Below are 6,147 nucleotides of genomic sequence, written 5' to 3'. Positions count from 1 at the left end.
CCTACTTCCGTAGTGATACTGCCTCGGAAACCCAAGGAGGGGTCGCTATGAGTCAGGGCTGACTCGACGGCACATAACAACAACAACAACAACAACAGTTGAATATTATTTTAATGGCCTTTAAAAGGTAGAAGTACCATTAAAAAGTGCACATGAGATGAATTAAATTGGTTTAGTTTGATAGATCATAGTTACAATAGTAAGAATCACAATAATGGTATATTATATAGCTAGTAACTCTCAATATTGTCATCTGTAAAATGGGAACACCGTATTGCAAAAGAGGCTTGATACGTTGTACTTCAAATGTCTTACAGGTTGTGCAAATACAGAGAACTATCATTTTAAAGAGTATAAACTATCATGTATCAGTATTTTATCTCCAAATCATCCATTTCAGCATTGTGGGTGTTACTGCTGATAATAAAGACCTCATACATGATATATAGACTAAGGAATGGTTGTGGGAAAACACAATATCTATTTGAGTAGCATATAAGGAAATGGATTTTAAATAGGATATAATGAGAGAAAATATTCTATATAAAAACATCAAAGTTACATTGATAATTTCAGAATTACAACATAATTTTTGGCTAAATTTAGGGCACAAGTTGTCTTTCAGCAACTCTGATAACCTATGCATTTTCATGCATAATTAATTCCATGCATTTTCATGACATTGTCTTTGTTGATTGACTCAATCATAATTTCAACAGATAAGAATATCAATTCAGGTAATCAGGCCCAATGAATAGTGGGTAGGGCAGAGTTTTTTAAACTTCTCATTATCAAATACTCTCATTATTATTGCTGCTATTATTACTAGACAAACATTCCTCCTATACTGCCCACAAGACTCAGAACTATAGACATTTTGTCACCACATGGTTTGCACAGAAAGAAGAAAATCCTGTACTCAAAAAGAAAGAATTAGAACAGAATTATTTATGTTAGTTAACCAAATGAAATAGAGAAGTAAAATCTAGGGTAACTCTTAAAGCAGTGTTACTTATGGTCAAAATCAATCAACTTTTTGGAAAGTTGGTAGAAATTTTGATGTGAAGAGCATTTAAAATGGAAGTAGATAAAAGCTAATGAATACATTTTAGCAATTCTTTAGTTTACATGTAAAGTATTTTACCATCTCTAATTATCTCTGAGGTACATAAATTTAAATTTGGTTATGTTAATGTAAGTAAGATATTAGTGTAAAACCTTTCTGGCTCATTCTTTCTCTCTTTCCTTTTTTTTTTTTTTTTAACAAATCACTCCTATTAGTCTTTCAAATGGAGAATACTCCTAGGAATGTGTGTATAGTTTTAAAACACTGACTAGGAAATTTTGGAAGCAAACTATTTATTTGCTAAGGGAAATTATATACAGTTTTGTTTTTTTTTTAAATTAAAACCAACACTTTATTATTCCAAAATAGTTAATTGTAGTAACTATTCTCAGGAAAATAAAATTGTACTTAAAGGTCTCAGCTCAAATTTAATATATATTATATTAACTATAATGTGATCCAGTGATACAAACGGTTGATGCACCCAGCTGCTAACTGTGAGGCTGGAGGTGCAAAACCAACCAGAGATGTCTCTGAAGAAGGGCCTGGTGATCGATCTACTCCCAAAACTCGGCCACTGGAAATCCTTTGGAGCTCCACTCTCCTCTGTCAGACCTGGGGTGACCGGGAATTGGAGTTGACTCAATGGCAACTGGTTATTTTGTAAAATCATAAAAATAAAAATAGATTATTTTAAATCAATCTAGAAACTACAGGTTCACTGCCAATTTGAAAAGTATAAGCTTTTACTGAAGGAGCTCTGGTGATGTAGTGCCTAAGGCATTTGACTGCTAACCAGAAGGCTGTTGTTGTGTGCCATGGAGTAGAACTTAACTCATAGCGACCCCTCCTTGGGTTTCCGAGGCAGTATCACTACGGAAGTAGATTGCCCAACCTTCCTTTCGAGAAGTGGCTGGTGGGTTTGAACCGCCAGCCTTCTGGTTAGCAGTCAAGTGCCTTAGGCACTATGCTACCAGTGCTCCCTCCTCAGAAGGCTGGGCGATCTACTTCTGTGCAGACAACGCAGCGGAAACCCAAGGAGGGGTCGCTATGAGTCGGAACCCATTCGATGGCAGTGAGTTTTTTTAAGTGAAGTTTTTACTGAATTTAAAATACTTATGATTATATTTGAGGTAAAGGAAAAGTGAACAGTTACAATAACATTTTAGGATGAATCCTTCACTGAAGTGTCTTAAACTTAACAACCAAAATGGCGTCCTCCCTCCGTTTCCTCTTGCAGTCACTTCTGCAGTCTTGAAGATACTCAGCTTTATGTGAGTAATAGCTTTCCCTTGCTAGAATATATTCTGAGGTAGCAGATGTGCCTCTGGGAAGAGACCACAAGTAAACATGCAAAAATGCCAAACATTGTCAAGCCTCCTTGAGAACAGGAACTGTGCCTGGGTTGATTTTTCCTTTATTCCAACCATCAGCACAATTCTGGGCACATAGTAGAGGTATAATACATATTTACTGAATTGACTCCAATACAGCAGGCAGAAGCCAAGGTCCTTAGCTCTGCTGGTAAGGAGCTGACACGTCAAAGAACCGGTATACAAAGAGGTACAGGCCTCCTTTGATCCAGTAGCTGTCCGGTTCTTCTGGGTGCACATGGATCTGTCCTCACATAATTATGCAAGTGGGATAATGTACCCAAAGTACTTAGCACGATGCCTGGCGCATAATAAAATACTGTAAATATTAGCTGTTTCTATTACTGATGTTGTTATTAAGGAGACACAGGAAGTGCAGTCCTAAGAGATGAAGTGGAATAAAGGAACAGAGGTAAACAGTTTCCTTCTACTGGGTGGGACATAGGGCTGATTCTTCAGGTGTCAGGAGAACTGGGCAAAGGGCACATGGATATCAGAGCTTCTATCTGAGTAAGTGACTCATGTGTTTGTAGTATATGAACTCTGAAATGAATGAATTACTTCAGGCCCAGGGGTTTGTTTTTCACCTCTGATTTCTCAATAGTTGCTACATACTTTGGCACATGATGGGGTACAGTAAACATTTGTCAAAATAAAGTACTGTGATTATTGTATTGTGTTATGTTGTATTGTACTGTATCATATTATATTAAGATCAAGTTATCTTCTTAGGAGAGTCCCTGAGTGGTGCCAATGGTCGATGTGGTTGGCTGCTAACCAAAAGTTTGAGGTTCTAGTTCACAGATGTGCCTCAGAAGAAGGGCCTGACAACCTATTTCTAAAAAATCAGCCACTGAAAACCCAACAGAGCACAGTTCTTCTCTGACACACATGCAGTCACCGTGAGTTGGAATCTATTTGATGGCAACTGGTTTTATTTTATCAAGACCATGAGGCACATCTGGCATGAAGGAATGGATCAGTCACCTGGAAAAACAGTGGCTAAGCAGAGAAAAGGCCGCTGGTCTTCTTAGACTGAAAACTAGATCTACGGGAAGAGCCTAGATAAGAATCTGCCTCTTCTGGTCTTAAACATGAAATTATCAAGACATCTAGGTAGGAGCTTATGGGTAGTAAATCGTAAGAAAATGACCTTGATGTGGAAATAGCCTGACAGCTTGTCCCAGCCACAACCCATCTCCAGAATTCATTATTCTTTGTAATATAAGTTGCTGCAGTGTGAATTTGACTGTTTAACTTTGCTTGGTTTCAGTACACTTAAAATGTACAAAACTAGAATTTATATTTTAAAATCAGAATGATTGGTATCAGCACTGTGCAAAGGAAAGTAGATAAGCTCCTACACAGGTGACAGGGCAGTGCCTTATGTGAACTTTGTCCCCCACTCCTATGGTTTCTCATACTTTGAGCTGAGGCACCCTAGGACACCACAATGAACTCAGAGACACACTGCAGTATATTTTTAAATTTTGAGGGTAACAGAACATTCCTGGACATTTGTCAGACAGGATATAAACTACTAGTTTGATAGAGGTTGCAGTTTCAATATTAGCTTGTAAACTAAATTCCTTCTGATGACTTCATATCTTTGTGAAAGTGGGTTTTCAGCAGTGTGTCAAAAGTGATTACTATGGGAAAACAACGTGGACCAGGAAATGAGGATGTTTGTGTCCAATATGATTCCAAGGTCCTATAAGTTATGCAGCCCCACAGGTACATGTTTATTTTATTTTAATTTTTTAAGAGTGAAATAAAAATGTTTTTTCTTTCAAATTGTATGAGTTATTTTTTTAAAAAATCTCTTGGCACAAATAGCTAAGCACTAGACTACTAACCAATAGGTTAGTAGTTCAAACCCACAAGAGGCACAGTGGAAGGAAGGTCTGCAGATATGCTTCTGAAAGGTGACAGCCTGGAAAACCCTATGGGGTGGATTCTACTCCACACACGTGAGTCACTATGAGTCAGAATCTCCTTGATGGGCGCTAACAACTAAGTTATTAAGAAGCAAATATATAATAAATTGTTTGGACTTAACTGTTTAACAAATAAAAATATTACATATTTCTTTTGACATAACTCACTGTGGAAAAATTATTGCAACACTAAGGGTGTTGTAAAACTTTATACTATACAAATTAAAATTGATATTGAACTTGTAGCTTATAGATTTAAAATAATCTGTTTTTGTTTATATTATGTTTTAATACAATTGTATCATTTAATTTGAGCTGCAATTTTCTATACAATTTTATTTTCCTGAACATAGTTACTACAGGTGACTTGTTCATTTTGGAATAATAAAATGTTGGTTCAATTATTTTAAGAACTTTATCTAATTTCCTTTACTGAGTGCATAATTTAATTTGTTTTAGAAATTCCATCATCAGAATACCTTTCTAGTAGTAATCTCGGTTTAAAAGACTAGTAACCAACACCAAAGCAAACTCACTACGGTGGAGTTGGATCCAACTCATAGTGACCCCTCCTTGGGTTTCTGAGGTGGTATCACTGTGCAAGTAGACTGCCCAACCTTCCTTCCCAGGAGTGGCTGGTGGAATTAAACTACCAGCCTTCTGGTTTATTTATGTTTTAAAAGAATGAGCAAGAAAATATTCATAGTAATATCTTACTTGGATTAATATAACCAAATTTTAATATCTTTACCTCAGATAGAATTAATAATTGTAAAATATCAACACATAACTCATATGCCAAAAAATTGCAAAAATTTGTTAGCTTTTTTAAAAAATCTGTTTTAGTTTTAAATGCTTCCAGCATCAAAATTTCCATAAACTTACTAAAAAAGATGTTAGTCTAGTAATTCTAATCATCAGCAAATTGCTTTAAAGTCACCCTAGATTTTATTTTTCTATTTCATTTAATTAATTCTAATAAAAACAATTCTGTTTCAATAATTCTTTCTTTTTTGAGTATAGAATCGTCTTCTATCTGGGCAAACCATCTGGTGACAAAATGTGTATAGTTTTGTGAGTTGTGGCAGTGTACAAGGAACATTTATATAAAAAGAATAGGAACAATAAATCAAACCCACTGCCATCTAGTCGATTTCAAATCATAGACACCCCATATGGTTTCCAAGGCTGTCAATTTATGGTTTATGGAAGCAGACTGCCTAGTCTTTCTCCCATGGAGCTGCTGGTGGGCCTGAATTGCAGACATTTTGATTAGCAGCCAATGCTTTAGTGACTGCACCACCAGAGCTTAATAGTAACAATAGTGATAATAATATATGATAATGTTAAAAGTGGTCACTCAATTCATTGTGTGAAGGTGATGGTTCAAAAACTAGAAGGGGTTAGCATGAGATATTACTGTTACCCCAAAAGCAAAATGTTAGATTTACAGTTTCTTATTTCCAAATAATTATTTTTATGTATATATGCAATTATGAGAAAATGCTCCCTTTGAAAGAGATAAGTCAAGTAGTAGTTATGCATATAACTTTTTTCAAAGATTTTTATTTTAAAATTTATTTTAATTAATTATAAAACAAAAGCAAAAACAGAAACAAAACAACCTTACTGAGTAAAGCTGAGGAAGACTAAAAGAAAAAAAATAATAGTGCCTAAGGCACTTGCCTGCTAACCAGAAGGCTGGCGGTTCAAACCCACCAGCCACTCCTTGGAAGGAAGGTTGGGCAATCTACTTCCATAGTGATACTGC

This window comes from Orycteropus afer, unplaced genomic scaffold (assembly GCF_000298275.1).
Source record: "Orycteropus afer afer isolate SDZICR_OR568_19922 unplaced genomic scaffold, OryAfe1.0 scaffold00089, whole genome shotgun sequence".
Taxonomy (NCBI): Eukaryota; Metazoa; Chordata; class Mammalia; order Tubulidentata; family Orycteropodidae; genus Orycteropus; species Orycteropus afer.
Note: the sequence above shows the minus strand (reverse complement) of the source record.